General features: G+C 49.2%; 1 protein-coding gene across 5 annotated transcripts in view; it reads left to right on the top strand.

The window, feature by feature from the left end:
• The window catches only part of RNF14 (ring finger protein 14), a 161,753-nt gene that overhangs the window by 43,615 nt on the left and 98,187 nt on the right, over window positions 1-19,951 (top strand). The gene's annotated exons all lie outside the window — the stretch shown is intronic.

The raw sequence follows: 19,951 nt of genomic DNA, 5'->3' as shown, positions 1-19,951 counted from the left end.
GAAGGAAAAAAAGGCATTCCGGATGAAGTCATCCCTATCCTGATCAAAGCCAGGAAGGATGTAACCGCAAAACATTATCACCGCATTTGGCGAAAATATGTTGCGTGGTGCGAGGCCAGTAAGGCCCGACGGAGGAAATTCAACTGGGTCGATTCCTACATTTCCTGCAAACAGGAGTGTCTATGGGCCTGAAATTGGGGTCCATTAAGGTTCAAATTTCGGCCCTGTCAATTTTCTTCCAAAAAGAACTAGCTTCAGTCCCTGAAGTTCAGACGTTTGTAAAAGGGGTACTGCATATACAGCCTCCTTTTGTGCCTCCAGTGGCACTTTGGGATCTCAATGTAGTTTTTTGGGTTCCAAAAGTCACATTGGTTTGAACCACTTAAATCTGTGGAGTTAAAATATCTCACATGGAAAGTGGTCATGCTGTTGGCCCTGGCCTGGGCCAGGCGCGTGTCAGAATTGGCGGCTTTATCCTGTAAAAGCCCTTATCCGATTTTCCATTCGGACAGGGCGGAATTGAGGACTCGTCCTCAGTTTCTCCCTAAGGTGGTTTCAACGTTTCACCTGAACCAACCTATTGTGGTGCCTGCGGCTACTAGGGACTTGGAGGACTCCAAGTTGCTAGACGTTGTCAGGGCCCTGAAAATATATGTTTCCAGGACGGCTGGAGTCAGAAAATCTGACTCGCTGTTTATCCTGTGTGCACCCAACAAGCTGGGTGCTCCTGCTTCTAAGCAGACTATTGCTCGTTGGATTTGTAGTACAATTCAGCTTGCACATTCTGTGGCAGGCCTGCCACAGCCAAAAATCTGTAAATGCCCACTCCACAAGGAAGGTGGGCTCATCTTGGGCGGCTGCCCGAGGGGTCTCGGCTTTACAACTTTGCCGAGCAGCTACTTGGTCAGGAGCAAATACGTTTGTAAAATTCTACAAAATTGATACCCTGGCTGAGGTGGACCTGGAGTTCTCTCAATTGGTGCTGCAGAGTCATCCGCACTCTCCCGCCCGTTTGGGAGCTTTGGTATAATCCCCATGGTCCTTACGGAGTCCCCAGCATCCACTTAGGACGTTAGAGAAAATAAGAATTTACTTACCGATAATTCTATTTCTCGTAGTCCGTAGTGGATGCTGGGCGCCCATCCCAAGTGCGGATTGTCTGCAATACTGGTACATAGTTATTGTTACAAAAAAATCGGGTTATTGCTGTAGTGAGCCATCTTTTCTAGAGGCTCCTCTGTTATCATGCTGTTAACTGGGTTCAGATCACAAGTTGTACAGTGTGATTGGTGTGGCTGGTATGAGTCTTACCCGGGATTCAAAATCCTTCCTTATTGTGTACGCTCGTCCAGGCACAGTATCCTAACTGAGGCTTGGAGGAGGGTCATAGGGGGAGGAGCCAGTGCACACCAGATAGTCCTAAAGCTTTCTTTAGATGTGCCCAGTCTCCTGCGGAGCCGCTATTCCCCATGGTCCTTACGGAGTCCCCAGCATCCACTACGGACTACGAGAAATAGAATTATCGGTAAGTAAATTCTTATTTTTTTACCTTATGTTCCCCCACAGCAAAAGAAAACACCGCAATATCAGCTGCAGTCCTTTCGGTCGCATAAGTCCAGAAGAGGTCGGGGCTCTTCCTTCCTCGCCAGAGGTAAGGGTAGAGGGAAAAGAATGCCTGCTACGGCTAGTTCCCAGGAGCAGAAGTCCTCCCCGGCTTCTACTAAATCCACCGCATGACACTGGGGCTCCACTGAGGGAGTCCGCGCCAGTGGGGGCACGTCTTCGACTCTTCAGCCAGGTCTGGGTTCAGTCACCGTGGATCCTTGGGCGATGGAAATTGTATCCCAAGGCTTCAAGCATGGAATTCGAAGACGTGCCTCCTCGCCGATTTTTCAAATCGGCTTTACCAGCTTCTCCCCCAGAAAGGGAGATAGTTTTAGCTGCAATTCAAAAGCTTTGTCAACAACAAGTGATTGTCAAGGTGCCCCTAGTTCAACAGGGGAAGGGGGGGTACTATTCAACCCTGTTTGTGGTCCCGAAACCGGATGGCTCGGTCAGACCCATTCTAAATCTAAAATCTCTAAACCTGTACTTGAAAAAGTTCAAATTGAAGATGGAATCGCTCCGGGCAGTTATCTCCAGCCTGGAGGGGGGGGGGGATTTTATGGTGTCACTAGACATAAAGGATGCTTACCTTCATGTCCCCATATATCCCCCTCATCAGGCATACCTGAAATTCGCTGTATAGGACTGTCATTACCAGTTTCAGACGTTGCCGTTTGGGCTTTCCACGGCCCCGAGGATTTTCACCAAGGTAATGGCGGAAATTATTGTGCTCCTGCGCAGGCAGGGAGTCACAATTATCCCATACTTGGACGATCTCCTGATAAAAGCGAGATCGAGAGATCAATTGCAGAAAAGCGTGTCACTCTCTCTGAGAGTGCTGCAGCAGCATGGCTGGATTCTAAATCTACCAAAGTCACAGTTGATTCCAACGACTCGGCTATCTTTCTTAGGCTTGATTCTGGACACGGAACAAAAGAGGGTTTTTCTCCCGATGGAAAAAGCCCAGGAACTCCAGAACATGGTCAGAGACCTGTTAAAACCGAAAAAAGTGTCAGTCCATCAATGCACTCGAGTACTGGGAAAAATGGTGGCGACCTACGAGGCCATGCCCTTCGGCAGGTTTCATGCGAGGACGTTTCAGTGAGACCTTCTGGACAAGTGGTCCGGGTCCCATCTACAGATACATCAGAAAATAAGCCTGTCCCCCAGGGCCAGGGTGTCTCTCCTGTGGTGGCTGCAGAGTGCTCACCTTCTCGAAGGTCGCAGGTTCGGCATTCAAGATTGGGTTCTAGTGACCACGGACGCGAGTCTCCGAGGATGGAGAGCAGTCACACAAGGATGAAATTTTCAGGGACTATGGTCAAGCCAGGAGGCTTGTCTACACATCAACGTACCGGAATTGAGGGCCATATACAACGGCCTACGACAGGCGGAGAATCTTCTTCGCGACCTACCGGTTCTGATTCAATCAGACAACGTTACAGCTGTGGCTCATGTAAACCGCCAAGGCGGGACAAGGAGCAGAGTGGCAATGGCGGAAGCCACCAGGATTCTTTGCTGGGCGGAAAATCACGCAAGCGCTCTGTCAGCAGTCTTCATTCCGGGAGTGGACAACTGGGAAGCCGACTTCCTCAGCAGACACGATCTCCATCCAGGAGAGTGGGGACTTCATCAAGAAGTTTTTGCAGAGATAACAAGTCAGTGGGGTCTTCCACAAATAGACATGATGGCGTCACGCCTCAACAAGAAGCTTCGGAGGTATTGTGCCAGGTCAAGGGACCCTCAGGCAGTAGCGGTGGACACCCTGGTGACACCATGGGTGTTTCAGTCGGTCTATGTGTTCCCTCCTCTGCCGCTCATCTCAAAAATACTGAGAATCATAAGACGAAAAGGAGTGCAGACAATACTCATTGTTCCAGATTGGCCTCGAAGGGCCTGGTATTCAGATCTTCAGGAAATGCTCACAGAAGATCCGTGGCCTCTTCCTCTCAGGGAAGACCTATTGCAGCAGGGGCCCTGCGTGTTCCAAGACTTACCGCGGTTACGTTTGACGGCATAGCGGTTGAACACCAAATCCTAGCGGGGAAAGGTATTCCGGAGGAAGTCATCCCTACTCTGATTAAGGCTAGGAAGGAGGTGACGGCGAAACATTATCACCGCATCTGGAGGAAGTATGTATCTTGGTGTGAAGCCAAGAATGCTTCTACTGAAGATTTCCATCTGGGCCGTTTTCTCCACTTTCTACAGACAGGAGTGGATATGGGCCTAAAGTTAGGGCCGAAATCTGTAACTTAATGGAGCCTATCAATTTTCTTTCAGAAGGAATTGGCTTCTCTCCCAGAAGTCCAGACTTTTGTAAAGGGAGTGCTGCACATCCAGCCTCCTTTTGTGCCCCCAGTGGCACCATGGGACCTTAACGTTGTGTTACAGTTCCTAAAATCTCAGTGGTTTGAGCCTCTTCAAACGGTGGTTTTAAAATTTCTCACTTGGAAGGTGGTCATGTTGTTGGCCTTGGCATCTGCAAGGCGGGTGTCCGAATTGGCGGCTTTGTCTCACAAGAGCCCCTATCTCATTTTCCATGTGGATAGAGCAGAATTAAGGACTCGTCCTCAATTTTTGCCTAAGGTGGTTTCATCTTTTCATATGAACCAACCTATCGTGGTGCCTGTGGCTACGGGTGACTTGGAGGATTCCAAGTCCCTTGATGTAGTCAGGGCCTTAAAGATTTATGTAGCCAGGACGGCTCGGGTTTGGAAAACAGAGGCACTGTTTGTCCTGTATGCAGCCAACAAGCTTGGCGCTCCTGCTTCTAAACAGACTATTGCTCGCTGGATCTGTAACACGATTCAGCAGGCTCATTCTACGGCTGGATTGCCGTTACCAAATTCGGTAAAGGCCCATTCCACTAGGAAGGAGGGCTCTTCTTGGGCGGCTGCCTGAGGCATCTCGGCATTACAGCTTTGCTGAGCAGCGACTTGGTCGGTTTCAAACACTTTTGCTAAGTTCTACATTCTACAAGTTTGATACCTTGGCTGAGGAGGACCTTATGTTTGCTCAATCGGTGCTGCAGAGTCATCCGCACTCTCCCGCCCGGTCTGGAGCTTTGGTATAATCCCCATGGTACTTACGGAGTCCCCAGCATCCTCTAGGACGTCAGAGAAAATAAGATTTTAAACCTACCGGTAAATCTTTTTCTCCTAGTCCGTAGAGGATGCTGGGCGCCCGTCCCAGTGCAGACAAAATTCTGCAAGACTTGTATATAGTTATTGCTTACATAAGGGTTAGGTTACAGTTTTGATCAGTCTCGGGCTGATGCTGTTTTGTTTCATACTGTTAACTGGTTCGTATGTTCCGAGTTGTACGGTGTGGATGGTGTGGGCTGGTATGTATCTTGCCCTTAGATTAACAAAAATCCTTTCCTCGTGCTGTCCGTCTCCTCTGGGCACAGTACTCTAACTGAGGTCTGGAGGAGGGGCATAGAGGGAGGAGCCAGTGCACACCCATTCTAAAGTTCTTTATAGTGCCCATGTCTCCTGCAGAGCTCGTCTATACCCCATGGTCCTTACGGAGTCCCCAGCATCCTCTACGGACTAGGAGAAAAAGATTTACCGGTAGGTTTAAAATCTTATTTTTTTGTGCCTTCACCAGGGAAGGGCACGTTCTGGAAGACTTTAGACTTTACTTTTAATTTTTTCTAAAGACCTTTTTTCTTTTCTCATCACAGTCCCTTCCCAGCTTACTAAGAAGCTTGGGTCCGGGACTGTGTGCTGCTGAGGTGCAGCAAAGGTTTGTCTGCGCTCAGACAGAGGAGCCCCGCCATAGACCTAAATCAGCATTTGCTAATTCAGCCTTGGCTGCAAAGGAGCTGGACAGAGCTTAGAAAGAAGCCCCGTCAGAGCCTCCACATCCCACCTGATGTAAGGAGCGGGGGGTGGGGTCAGGTCACGCTGTCACCACTCCATTGGGGCGGTTTGTTGCTGTGGTTAGCGGAGCGGTCTGCTCATGCTGCCGCCACGTGTGTGGGAAGTTATGTTTGATTGTACCCGCTCCCCAGCGCCCAGCTGTTGACAGCTCACTCTGCCGCCGCTGGGGGCCGTCACCGCTCCCCAGATCTTAGCAGCACACTGCCTGATTAAAGAAGCCGGCCACGGACAGCTTCCACTGCTGCCGCTGGCCGCCGTCACCGCTCCCCTGATGAATGATCTGGCTGTGGATAGCTTCCACTGCTGCCGCTGGCCACAGTCACCACTCCCCTGATTAATGATCTGGCCGCGGTCAGCTTCCTCTGCTGCCGCTGGCCACAGTCACCGCTCTCACAGATGCATGGTAAACGGGGAGGGGGAGACAGCTAGCCGGGCCTTCCTCCAGCAAGATAGCAACAGCACCACGGTTCACCTGCAGTATAGAGGTGTTTGTTTAGGTGGGGGGGAGTTGAGATGTAATCGCGGTCCCTAATGATTCCTCTCAATATATAGGGAGGGCCATAGTTATAAAGGTTCAACAGGCTATTAAGCCTAGGATAACAATGTTTTCTGTAGTACAGGTTGAGTATCCCATATCCAAATATTCCGAAATATGGAATATTCCGAAATACGGACTTTTATGAGTGAGACTGAGATACTGAAACCTTTATTTTTTGATGGCTCATTGTACACAAACTTTGTTTAATACACAAAGTTATTAAAAATATTGTATTAAATGACCTTCAGGCTGTGTGTATAAGGTGTATATGAAACATAAATGAATTGTGTGAATGTACACACACTTTGTTTAATGCACAAAGTTATAAAAAATATTGTCTAAAATGACCTTCAGGCTCTGTGTATAAGGTGTATATGTAACATAAATGCATCTGTGCTTAGACTTAGATCCCATCACCATGATATCTCATTATGGTATGCAATTATTCCAAAATACGGAAAAATCCGATATCCAAAATACCTCTGGTCCCAAGCATTTTGGATAAGGGATACTCAACCTGTATATAGGTTTTAGACTATTGCATATGTCTAATGTATGTATGTTAAAAAGCACATGGTGATGCCATTTTAAAATTACTTCCTGCTTCTTCCTGCAGGAATTTGGTGTCGGTCCTACAACACACGGCCACTGGAGGGGGCAGGGGTGTTAGTAGGAATTTCAGTGAAGCACTACTTTAACAGAACGTTTTTTGCACTGCTGCAATCAGGTCAAAACTGTATGCACCACAATGCGCAGGCGTGTTGCACGGGTACAAAGCGGTTCGATGCTCTGCAATGGGTTTGTGCGAAGAATCCATTTGCACGGGCGATCGTAAGGTGATTGACAGGAAGAAGGCGTTTGTGGGTGCCAACTGACCGTTTTCTGGGAATGTTTGGAAAAACACAGGCGTTCCCAATCATTTGCAGGGCGGGTGTCTGACGTCAGTTCCGGTCCCGGACAGGCTGAAGTGATCGCAGCGGCTGAGTAAGCCTTGGGCAACTCAGAAACTGTACAAAATCTTTTTGTACCGCTCAGCTGCACATGCGATCGCACACCTAAACAACTGAAATACACTCCCCTGTGGGCGGCGACTATGAAAACACAGGACTGCAAAAAACAGCTAGCGAGCGATCAACTCTGAATTAGGCCCATAGTGTACACCAAGTGCGGTGCACTCGGTCTCATACACACTTCATTTAAATTTTTTTACTGAGTCGTAAGGACTTGTGTTTCACTGTTGTACTGTCTGTCTGTCTGCATGATGAGTAAAGCTAATGCAAAATCAAAGAAGCAGCTTGTCTGCGAGATCTGTGAGATTGTGTTACGTGATGTAACTTCCACTTGCACAGTGTGTCTTGCAAATACGGGTCCAAGTATGGACCTCTGCCCTGATCCTCCTTGGGGCGATGATGGCAGGTGTGATGGCTGATTTGAAGTCAAAGTTGGCCGCTGCACGAAAAGACCGTGAAGCGGCTAAATCTGATTCTAGGTTAATACAGCCAGAGTGGGCTCAGGATATGTCTAGAACTTTGCAGGGTTTACAAAAGTCCATGTATAGTTCAATTCCTAGGAGTAGTCATCGAATTGGGCCAGTAGTCAGATAGTTAGGTCACGGATGGCCCGGACATTGATGATCTCATTAGGGCAGTCCACCAGGTATTAGATTTCACTGAGACAGAGGAGCCTCTGTCAAAAGATTAAGTTTTATTTGGTAAAAGACAAAGGGCGACTGTATTTCTCTGACGTCCTAAGTGGATGCTGGGACTCCGTAAGGACCATGGGGAATAGCGGCTCCGCAGGAGACTGGGCACAACTAAAGAAAGCTTTAGGACTACCTAGTGTGCACTGGCTCCTCCCACTATGACCCTCCTCCAGACCTCAGTTAGAATCTTGTGCCCGGCTGAGCTGGATGCACACTAGGGGCTCTCCTGAGCTCCTAGAAAAGAAAGTATACTTTTAGGTTTTTTATTTTCAGTGAGATCTGCTGGCAACAGACTCACTGCTACGAGGGACTAAGGGGAGAAGAAGCGAACCTACCTGCTTGCAGCTAGCTTGGGCTTCTTAGGCTACTGGACACCATTAGCTCCAGAGGGATCCGACCTCGATCGTCCGGTCCCGGAGCCGCGCCGCCGTCCCCCTTACAGAGCCAGAAGCAAGAAGATGGTCCTGAAAATCGGCGGCAGAAGACTTCGGTCTTCAACAAGGTAGCGCACAGCACTGCAGCTGTGCGCCATTGCTCCTCATGCACACCTCACACTCCGGTCACTGATGGGTGCAGGGCGCTGGGGGGGGGCGCCCTGAGCAGCAATATTAACACCTTGGCTGGCAAAAAAATCACAATATATAGTCCTAGAGGCTATATATGTGAAAAATACCCCTGCCAGAGATCCATAAAAAAGCGGGAGAAAGTCAGCCGAAAAAGGGGCGGGGCTATCTCCCTCGGCACACTGGCGCCATTTTCTCTTCACAGTGCAGCTGGAAGACAGCTCCCCAGGCTCTCCCCTGTAGTTTTCAGGCTCAAAGGGTTAAAAAGAGAGGGGGGGCACTAAATTTAGGCGCAAAATTGTGTATTATAGCAGCTATAAGGGAAAAATCACTGTGGGTAGTGTGAATCGCTGTATTATATAGCGCTTTGGTGTGTGCTGGCATACTCTCTCTCTGTCTCCCCAAAGGACTTTGTGGGGTCCTGTCCTCAGTCAGAGCATTCCCTGTGTGTGTGCGGTGTGTCGGTACGGCTGTGTCGACATGTTTGATGAGGAAGGTTACCACAAAAAGTACCACAAAAAAAAAAGGGGTTTTATGTTTGGGGAGAAAAAGCAGCCAGTGTTTTGTTCCCCCATCAGATGAGTGAATGAAGTGTGTGAAGAGGCGTGGGTTCCCCCGATAAGAAACTGGTAATTTCTAAAAAGTTACTGATGGCGTACCCTTTCCCGCCAGAGGATAGGTCACGTTGGGAGATATCCCCTAGGGTGGATAAGGCGCTCACACGTTTGTCAAAAAAGGTGGCACTGCCGTCTTAGGATACGGCCACTTTGAAGGAGCCTGCTGATAAAAAGCAGGAGGCTATCCTGAAGTCTGTATATACACACTCAGGTACTATACTGAGACCTGCAATTGCCTCAGCATGGATAGTGCTGCTGCAGCGTGGTCTGTTACCCTGTCAGGACAGGGATACTATTTTGCTAACCATAGAGCTTATTAAAGACGTAGTCTTATTTATGAGGGATGCACAGAGGGATATTTGCCGGCTGGCATCCAGAATTAATGCAATGTCCATTCTGCCAGGAGGGTATTAGGGACCCGGCAGTGGACAGGTGATGCTGACTTTAAAAGGCACATCTGCCTTATAAGGGTGAGGAATTGTTGGGGATGGTCTCTGGGACCTCGTATCCACAGCAACAGCTGGGAAGAAAAAAATTTACCTCAGGTTTCCTCACAGCCTAAGAAAGCACTGTATTATCAGGTACAGTCCTTTCGGCTTCAGAAAAGCAAGCGGGTCAAAGGCGCTTCCTTTCTGCACAGAGTCAAGGGAAGAGGGAAAAAAGCTGCACCAGACAGCCAGTTTCCAGGATCAAAAATCTTCCCCCGCTTCCTCTGAGTCCACCGCATGACGCTGGGGCTCCACAGGTGGAGCCAGGTGCGGTGGGGGCGCGTTTCGGGAACTTTAGCGACCAGTGGGCTCGCTCACAGGTGGATCCCTGGGTTCTGCAAGTAGTATCACAGGGATACAAGCTGGAGTTCGAGGCGACTCCCCCTCGCCGTTATCTCAAATCAGCCTTGCCTGCTGCCCTCGGAGAAAGGGGAGGTAGTACTGGCGGCAATTCACAAGCTGTACTTCCAGCTGGTGATAATCAAGGTACCCCTCCTTCAACAAGGCCGGGGTTACTATTCCACAATGTTTGTGGTACCGAAACCAGACGGTTCTGTGAGACCCAGTCTAACATTGAAATCCTTGAACACTTATATACGAAGGTTCAAGTTCAAAATGGAATCGCTCAGGGCGGTTATTGCAAGCCTGGACGAAGGTGATTACATGGTATCACTGGACATCAAAGATGCTTACCTGCATGTCCCCATTTACCCTCCTCACCAGGAGTACCTCAGGATTGTGGTACAGGACTGTCGTTACCAATTCCAGACGTTGCCGTTGGTCTGTCCCCGGCACCGAGGGTATTTACCAAGGTAATGGCCGAAATTATGATACTCCTTCAAAAAAAAAAAAGGGAGTTGTAATTATCCCTACTTGGACGATCTCCTTATAAAGGCGAGGTCCAGGGAGCAGTTGTTGGTCGGAGTAGCACTATCTCGGGAAGTGCTACAACAGCACGGCTGGATTCTGAATATTCCAAAGTCGCAGCTGGTTCCTACGACGCGTCTACTGTTCCTGGGTATGGTTCTGGACACAGAACAGGAAAAAGTGTTCTCCCGGAGGAGAAGGCCAAGGAGTTGTCATCTCTAGTCAGAGACCTCCTAAAACAAATACAGGTGTCGGTGCATCAATGCACGCGAGTCCTGGGAAAGATGGTAGCTTCTTACGAAGAAATTCCATTCGGCAGGTTCCATGCAAGGATCTTCCAGTGGGATCTGTTGGACAAGTGGTCCGGGTCGCATCTTCAGATGCATCGGCTGATAACCCTGTCTCCAAGGGCAAGGGTGTCGCTGTTGTGGTGGCTGCAGAGTGCTCATCTTCTAGAGGGCCGCAGATTCGGCATACAGGACTGGGTCCTGGTGACCACAGATGCCAGCCTTCGAGGCTGGGGGGCAGTCACACAGGGAAGAAACTTCCAAGGACTATGGTCGAGTCAGGAGACTTCCCTACACATAAATATTCTGGAACTAAGGGCCATTTACAATGCCCTAAGTTAGGCTAGGCCCCTGCTTCAACACCAGCCGGTGCTGATCCAGTCAGACAACATCACGGCGGTCGCCCATGTATACCAACAGGGCGGCACAAGAAGCAGGATGGCGATGGCAGAAGCCACAAGGATTTTCTGATAGGCGGAAAATCATGTGTTAGCACTGTCAGCAGTGTTCATTTCCGGAGTGGACAACTGGGAAGCAGATTTTCTCAGCTGGCACGACTTCCACCCGGGAGAGTGGGGATTTCATCCAGAAGTCTTCCAAATGATTGTACACCATTGGGAAAGGCCACAGGTGGACATGATGGCGTCCCGCCTCAACAAAAAGCTAAAAAGATATTCTGTCATGTCAAGGGACCCTCAGGCGATAGCTGTGGACACTCTGGTGACACCGTGGGTGTACCAGTCGGTTTATGTGTTCCCTCCTCTTCCTCTCATACCCAAGGTACTGAGGATAATGAGAAAAAGAGGAGTAAGAACTATACTCATTGTTCCGGATTGACCAAGAAGAGCTTGGTACCCGGAACTTCAAGAACTGATCTCAGAGGACCCATGGCCTCTGCCGCTCAGACAGGACCTGCTGCAGCAGGGGCCCTGTCTGTTCCAAGACTTACCGCGGCTGCGTTTGACGGCATGGCGGTTGAACGCCGGATCCTGAAGGAAAAGGGCATTCCGGAGGAAGTCATCCCTACGCTGATTAAAGCTAGGAAAGAAGTGACCGCAAACCATTATCACCGCATATGGCGAAAATGTTGCGTGGTGTGAGGCCAGGAAGGCCCCAACGGAGGAATTTCAGCTGGGCCGTTTTCTGCACTTCCTACAGTCATTGGTGACTATGGGCCTAAAATTGGGTTCCATTAAGGTCCAGATTTCGGCTCTGTCGATTTTCTTCCAGAAAGAACTGGCTTCACTGCCTGAAGCTCAGACATTTGTTAAGGGAGTGCTGCATATTCAGCTCCCTTTTGTGCCTCCAGTGGCACCTTGGGATCTCAACGTGGTGTTGGATTTCCTAAAGTCGCATTGGTTTGAGCCACTTAAAACCGTGCATTTGAAATATCTCACGTGGAAAGTGGTCATGCTGTTGGCCTTGGCTTCGGCCAGGCGTGTGTCAGAATTGGCGGCTTTGTCATGTAAAAGCCCTTATCTGATTTTCCATATGGATAGGGCAGAATTGAGGACTCGTCGCCAGTTTCTCCCTACGGTGGTATCAGCTTTTCATTTGAACCAACCTATTGTAGTGCCTGCGGCTACTAAAGACTTGGAGGATTCCAAGTTGTTGGACGTAGTCAGGGCCCTGAAAATTTATGTTTCCAGGACAGCTAGTGTCAGGAAAACTGACTCGCTATTTATCCTGTATGCACCCAACAAGCTGGGTGCTCCTGCTTCAAAGCAGACTATTGCTCGCTGGATCTGTAGTACGATTCAGCTTGCACATTCTGCGGCTCGACTGCCGCATACTAGATCAGTGAAGGTCCATTCCACGAGGAAGGTGGGCTCTTCTTGGGCGGCTGCCCAAGGGGTCTCGGCTTTACAACTTTGCTGAGCAGCTACTTGGTCGGGGTCAAACACATTTGCAAAATTCTACAAGTTTGATACCCTGGCTGAGGAGGACCTGGAGTTTGCTCATTCGGTGCTGCAGATTCATCCGCACTCTCCCGCCCGTTTGGGAGCTTTGGTATAATCCCCATGGTCCTTACGGAGTCCCAGCATCCACTTAGGACGTCAGAGAAAATAAGATTTTACTCACCGGTAAATCTATTTCTCGTAGTCCGTAGTGGATGCTGGGCGCCCATCCCAAGTGCGGATTGTCTGCAATACTTGTATATAGTTATTGTTTAACTAAAGGGTTATTGTTGAGCCATCTGTTGAGAGGCTCAGTTATATTTCAAACTGTTAACTGGGTATAGTATCACGAGTTATACGGTGTGATTGTGTCCGCTCTTCCGGGCACAGTATCCTAACTGAGGTCTGGAAGAGGGTCATAGTGGGAGGAGCCAGTGCACACTAGGTAGTCCTAAAGCTTTCTTTAGTTGTGCCCAGTCTCCTGCGGAGCCGCTATTCCCCATGGTCCTTACGGAGTCCCAGCATCCACTACGGACTACGAGAAATAGATTTACCGGTGAGTAAAATCTTATTTTTTCTTATTCAGATTCTCTTAATAAGCAGTTGACGGAAGCGTGGCAAAATACAGATAAACGTTTTTCGATACCAAAGCGATTTCTGTCTAACTATCCTTTCCCACAGGCCATGACAACTAAATGGGAAAATTCACCACCAGTGGATTCTTCCGTTTCAAAACTTTCAAAGAAATTAACTATTCCTGTCCCAGCTGCAACGACGCTTAAAGACCCGTCGGAGCGTAAGCTGAAGGCCATGCTTAAGTCTATGTATACAGCAGCAGGGGTGTTGCTTCGACCTGCTTTAATTGGAGTTTGGGCTAACAAGGCTGTAGTTGCATTGGCGAAACACCTCAGGTTAGGCCTACAACAGGGTCTTTCCTTAGACCAACTTATACTTCTCACGATCACATTTGTGAATTGGCTGAGTATTTAGGTAGGGCTTCTATGGATGTCGGACAAGTTAGTACCATTAAGAGGACTTCAACCAGACGAAATATCGAACGGAAAAAGAAACCTTTATGAGCTTCTATTATCCTGAATCCACGTGAGTACGGTGTGTACCCAGAAAAAATCCTTCACTTCTGCTCCTTAGGATATCCCTTCCTTTGAATTTTTCACTAAAGATATCTTTATATGAGGATTTACGTACGTACCAACGTAAGTTCGGTACGCCAAATTTCTCCTCACTGTTCAGAATAAATTCAGTTTCCTCTATCATCTACTTCCTCATATTTGTTGAGACTTACTACACTATCAGTTTCCCTATCATTTGTATTTCCGAGGAAATTATACACCAGTTTCCGAAGAACCCCTTCTCCATGGATATCCATTTAATGAATTTCTGATGGGAAAAGAAACCTTTATGAACATTGACCATCCTTCGTCAACGTGAGTACGGTGTGTACCCCGTGAAACTCCTCTCCGCTTTCAGGAACTTTCTTCCTTGAATACCTCTTTCCAAGATAAAAGACCCCTCCATTTTTTGGGACATTTATTATATTTACCTACTTTTGGGACATTCCAATCACACTTGTATGCATTTTTGTTATATTGTGTTGTACAGCGCGTTAAGGTAGTAGTACTTCTCTCTGTCCAGTTCTCAGCTTTCAGCTTCAATAATTGCGGCCCGACAGACGCTTTGGTTATGTTCGTGGCAGGCTGAGGCAGAGTCAAAATGAGGAATAGAGGCGTTGCCTTATACTGGCAATATGTTATACAGTATATCTGTAGCTTCAGCCGTGCACAGCTGTGCGTTCCAGTACTCAAGGTGTTTCTATCTCTAAGCGTTTTGAAAAGTAACAGTTAAAAAAAACAGTTATCTTTAGCATTGGTCTGGACTTAACCATCTTCCTTTCTCTGACGTCCTAGTGGATGCTGGGTACTCCGTAAGGACCATGGGGAATAGACGGGCTCCGCAGGAGACTGGGCACTCTAAAAGAAAGATTAGGTACTATCTGGTGTGCACTGGCTCCTCCCTCTATGCCCCTCCTCCAGACCTCAGTAAGAATCTGTGCCCGGCTCGAGCTGGTTGCACACTAGGGGCTCTCCTGAGCTCCTAGAAAAGAAAGTATTTATTAGGGTTTTTATTTTCAGTGAGATCTGCTGGCAACAGACTCACTGCTACTAGGGACTTAGGGGAGAGAAGCGAACCTACCTTCTTGCAGCTAGCTTGGGCTTCTAGGCTACTGGACACCATTAGCTCCAGAGGGATCGAACACAGGCCCAGCCTCGGTCGTCCGGTCCCGGAGCCGCGTCGCCGTCCCCCTTGCAGAGCCAGAAGCAAGAAGAACGTCCTGGAAATCGGCGGCTGAAGACTCCGGTCTTCATTAAGGTAGCGCACAGCACTGCAGCTGTGCGCCATTGCTCCCCATGCACACCACATACTCTGGTCACTGATGGGTGCAGGGCGCTGGGGGGGGGGGCGCCCTGGGATGCAATTAGATTACCTTAAAATGGCAAAAAACACATAATATAGTCTAATAAACTATATTTCTCTGACGTCCTAGTGGATGCTGGGAACTCCGTAAGGACCATGGGGAATAGCGGGCTCCGAAGGAGACTGGGCACTCTAAGAAAGAATTAGGACTACCTGGTGTGCACTGGCTCCTCCCTCTATGCCCCTCCTCCAGACCTCAGTTAGAATCTGTGCCCGGCTCGAGCTGGTTGCACACTAGGGGCTCTCCTGAGCTTCTAGTAAAGAAAGTATTTATTAGGTTTATTTTCAGTGAGATCTGCTGGCAACAGACTCACTGCAACGAGGGACTTAGGGGAGAGAAGCGAACCTACCTGCTTGCAGCTAGCTTGGGCTTCTAGGCTACTGGACACCATTAGCTCCAGAGGTATCGAACACAGGCCCAGCCTCGGTCGTCCGGTCCCGGAGCCGCGCCGCCGTCCCCCTTGCAGAGCCAGAAGCATGAAGATCTTCACGGAAATCGGCGGCTGAAGACTCCGGTCTTCATTAAGGTAGCGCACAGCACTGCAGCTGTGCGCCATTGCTCCCTGTGCACACCACATACTCCGGTCACTGATGGGCGCTGGGGGGGGGGCGCCCTGGGCAGCAATTAGAGTACCTTAAAGTGGCTAATCACACATAATATAGCCTAAGAAGCTATATATGTGTAAAATACCCCTGCCACATTATTATTATAAAAGCGGGAGAAGTCCGCCGAAAAAGGGGCGGGGCTATCTCCCTCAGCACACTGGCGCCATTTCCTCTCACAGCTCCGCTGGAAGGACGCTCCCCAGGCTCTCCCCTGCAGTTTCCTGGCTCAATAGGGTAAAAAAGAGAGGGGGGGCACTAAATTTAGGCACAAATACTATATATATAGCGGCTATAGGGTAAATCACTTGTGTAGTGTAACTCCCTGCATTATATTGCGCTGTGGTGTGTGCTGGCATACTCTCTCTCTGTCTCCCCAAAGGACTTTGTGGGGTCCTGTCCTCAGTCAGAGCATTCCCTGTGTGTGTTCGGTGTGTCGGTACGGCTGTGTCGACATGTTTGATGTGGAGGCTTATGTGGAGGCGGAGCAGGTGCCAATAAATGTGATGTCACCCCCTGCGGGGTCGACACCTGACTGGATGGATATGTGGAAGGAATTACGCGACAGTGTCAACTCCTTACATAAAAGGTTTGACAACATAGCAGATGTGGGACAGCCGGCTTCTCAGCCCGTGCCTGCCCAGGCGTCTCAAAAGCCATCAGGGGCTCAAAAACGCTCACTACCTTAGATGGCTGACACAGATGTCGACACGGATACTGACTCCAGTGTCGACGACGATGAGACTAGTGTACATTCCAACAGAGCCACCCGTTACATGATTACGGCAATGAAAAATGTGTTGCACATTTCTGACATTAACCCAGGTACCACAAAAAAGGGTATTATGTTTGGGGAGAAAAAGCAACCAGTGGTTTTTCCCCCATCTGATGAGTTGAATGAAGTGTGTGAAGAAGCGTGGGCTTCTTCCGATAAGAAATTAGTGATTTCTAAAAAGTTGCTAATGGCGTACCATTTCCCGCCAGAGGACAGGATACGTTGGGAGACATCCCCTAGGGTGGATAAAGCGCTCACACGCTTGTCAAAGAAGGTGGCACTACCGTCTCAGGATACGACCGTCTTAAAGGAGCCTGCGGATAGAAAGCAGGAGGCTATCCTGAAGTCTGTATATACACACTCAGGTATTATACTGAGACCGGCTATTGCTTCAGCATGGATGTGCAGTGCTGCTGCTGCTGCGTGGTCAGATTCCCTGTCTGATAACATTGATACCCTCGACAGGGATACTATATTACTAACCATAGAGCATATTAAAGACGCAGTCTTATACATGAGAGATGCACAGAGGGATATTTGCCGGCTGGCATCTAGAATTAATGCAATGTCCATTTCTGCCAGGAGAGGATTGTGGACTCGGCAGTGGACAGGTGATGCAGATTCTAAAAGGCACATGGAGGTTTTGCCTTACAAAGGTGAGGAATTGTTTGGGGACGGTCTCTCGGACCTCGTTTCCACAGCAACAGCTGGGAAGTCGACATTTTTACCCCATGTTCCCTCACAGCCAAAGAAAGCACCGTATTATCAGGTACAGTCCTTTCGGCCCCAGAAAGGCAAGCGGGTTAGAGGCGCGTCCTTTCTGCCCAGAGGCAGAGGTAGAGGGAAAAAGCTGCACCATACAGCCACTTCCCAAGAACAAAAGTCCTCTCCCGCTTCCTCTAAGTCCACTGCATGACGCTGGGGCTCCACAGGCGGAGCCAGGTGCGGTAGGGGCCCGTCTCCAGAACTTCAGCGACCAGTGGGCTCGCTCACGGGTGGATCCCTGGATTCTACAAGTGGTATCTCAGGGGTACAAGCTGGAATTCGAGACGTCTCCCCCTCGCCGTTTCCTCAAATCAGCCTTGCCAACAGCTCCCCCAGACAGGGAGGCAGTGCTGGAGGCGATTCACAAGCTGTATTCTCAGCAGGTGATAATCAAAGTACCCCTCCTTCAACAAGGACGGGGTTACTATTCCACAATGTTTGTGGTACCGAAACCGGACGGTTCGGTGAGACCCATTTTAAATTTGAAATCCTTGAAAACTTATATAAGAAGGTTCAAGTTCAAAATGGAATCGCTCAGGGCGGTTATTGCAAGCCTGGACGAAGGGGATTACATGGTATCACTGGACATCAAGGATGCTTACCTGCATGTCCCCATTTACCCTCCTCACCAGGAGTACCTCAGATTTGTGGTACAGGACTGTCATTACCAATTCCAGACGTTGCCGTGTGGTCTGTCCACGGCACCGAGGGTATTTACCAAGGTAATGGCCGAAATGATGATACTCCTTCGGAAAAAGGGAGTTTTAATTATCCCGTACTTGGACGATCTCCTTATAAAGGCGAGGTCCAGGGAACAGCTGTTGATCGGAGTAGCACTAGCTCGGGAAGTGCTACAACAGCACGGCTGGATCCGGAATATTCCAAAGTCGCAGCTGGTTCCTACAACGCGTCTGCTGTTCCTGGGGATGGTTCTGGACACAGAACAGAAAAAGGTGTTTCTCCCGGAGGAGAAGGCCAAGGAGTTGTCATCTCTAGTCAGAGACCTCCTAAAACCAAAACAGGTGTCGGTGCACCACTGCACGCGAGTCCTGGGAAAGATGGTGGCTTCTTACGAAGCAATTCCATTCGGAAGGTTCCATGCAAGGATCTTTCAGTTTGATCTGTTGGACAAGTGGTCCGGATCGCATCTTCAGATGCATCGGCTGATAACCCTGGAGATAGCTGTGGACGCTCTAGTGACACCGTGGGTGTACCAGTCGGTTTATGTGTTCCCTCCTCTGCCTCTCATACCCAAGGTACTGAGAATAATAAGAAGGAGAGGAGTAAGAACTATACTCGTGGTTCCGGATTGGCCAAGAAGAGCTTGGTACCCAGAACTTCAAGAAATGATCTCAGAGGACCCATGGCCTCTGCCGCTCAGACAGGACCTGCTGCAGCAGGGGCCCTGTCTGTTCCAAGACTTACCGCGGCTGCGTTTGACGGCATGGCGGTTGAACACCGGATCCTAAAAGAAAAGGGCATTCCGGAGGAAGTCATTCCTACACTGATTAAAGCTAGGAAAGATGTGATCGCAAAACATTATCACCGCATATGGCGGAAATATGTTGCTTGGTGTGAGGCCAGGAAGGCCCCAACGGAGGAATTTCAGCTAGGTCGATTTCTGCACTTCCTACAGTCAGGGGTGACTATGGGCCTAAAATTGGGTTCCATTAAGGTCCAGATTTCGGCTCTGTCGATTTTCTTCCAGAAAGAACTGGCTTCACTGCCTGAAGCTCAGACATTTGTTAAGGGAGTGCTGCATATTCAGCTCCCTTTTGTGCCTCCAGTGGCACCTTGGGATCTCAACGTGGTGGTGGATTTCCTAAAGTCGCATTGGTTTGAGCCACTTAAAACCGTGGAGATAAAGTTCCTCACGTGGAAAGTGGTCATGCTGTTGGCCTGGGCGTCGGCCAGGCGTGTATCAGAATTGGCGGCTTTGTCATGTAAAATCCCTTATCTGATTTTTCATATGGATAGGGCGGAATTGAGGACTCGTTCCCAATTCCTTCCTAAGGTGGTATCAGCTTTTCATGTAAACCAACCTATTGTGGTGCCTGCGGCTACTCGGGACTTGGAGGATTCCAAGTTGCTGGACGTAGTCAGGGCCCTGAAAATATATGTTTCCAGGACGGCTAGAGTCAGAAAAACTGACTCGCTATTTATCCTGTATGCACCCAACAAGCTGGGTGCTCCTGCTTCAAAGCAGACTATTGCTCGCTGGATCTGTAGCACGATTCAACTTGCACATTCGGCGGCTGGACTGCCGCATCCTAAATCTGTAAAATCCCATTCCACGAGGAAGGTGGGCTCTTCTTGGGCGGCTGCCCAAGGGGTCTCGGCTTTACAACTTTGCCAAGCTGCTACTTGGTCGGGTTCAAACACGTTTGCAAAATTCTACAAGTTTGATACCCTGGCTGAGGAGGACCTTGAGTTTGCTCATTCGGTGCTGCAGAGTCATCCGCACTCTCCCGCCCGTTTGGGAGCTTTGGTATAATCCCCATGGTCCTTACGGAGTTCCCAGCATCCACTAGGACGTCAGAGAAAATAAGAATTTACTCACCGGTAATTCTATTTCTCGTAGTCCGTAGTGGATGCTGGGCGCCCATCCCAAGTGCGGATTATCTGCAATACTTGTATATAGTTATTGCCTAACTAAAGGGTTATTGTTTGGAGCCATCTATTCGAGAGGCTCAGTTGTTGTTCATACTGTTCACTGGGTATGGTATCACGAGTTGTACGGTGTGATTGGTGTGGCTGGTATGAGTCTTACCCGGGATTCCAAATCCTTTCCTTATTGTGTCAGCTCTTCCGGGCACAGTTTCCCTAACTGAGGTCTGGAGGAGGGGCATAGAGGGAGGAGCCAGTG

Source organism: Pseudophryne corroboree, chromosome 6, assembly GCF_028390025.1.
Source record: "Pseudophryne corroboree isolate aPseCor3 chromosome 6, aPseCor3.hap2, whole genome shotgun sequence".
Lineage (NCBI taxonomy): Eukaryota > Metazoa > Chordata > Amphibia > Anura > Myobatrachidae > Pseudophryne > Pseudophryne corroboree.
This window is presented reverse-complemented; position numbering and strand designations above follow the sequence as displayed.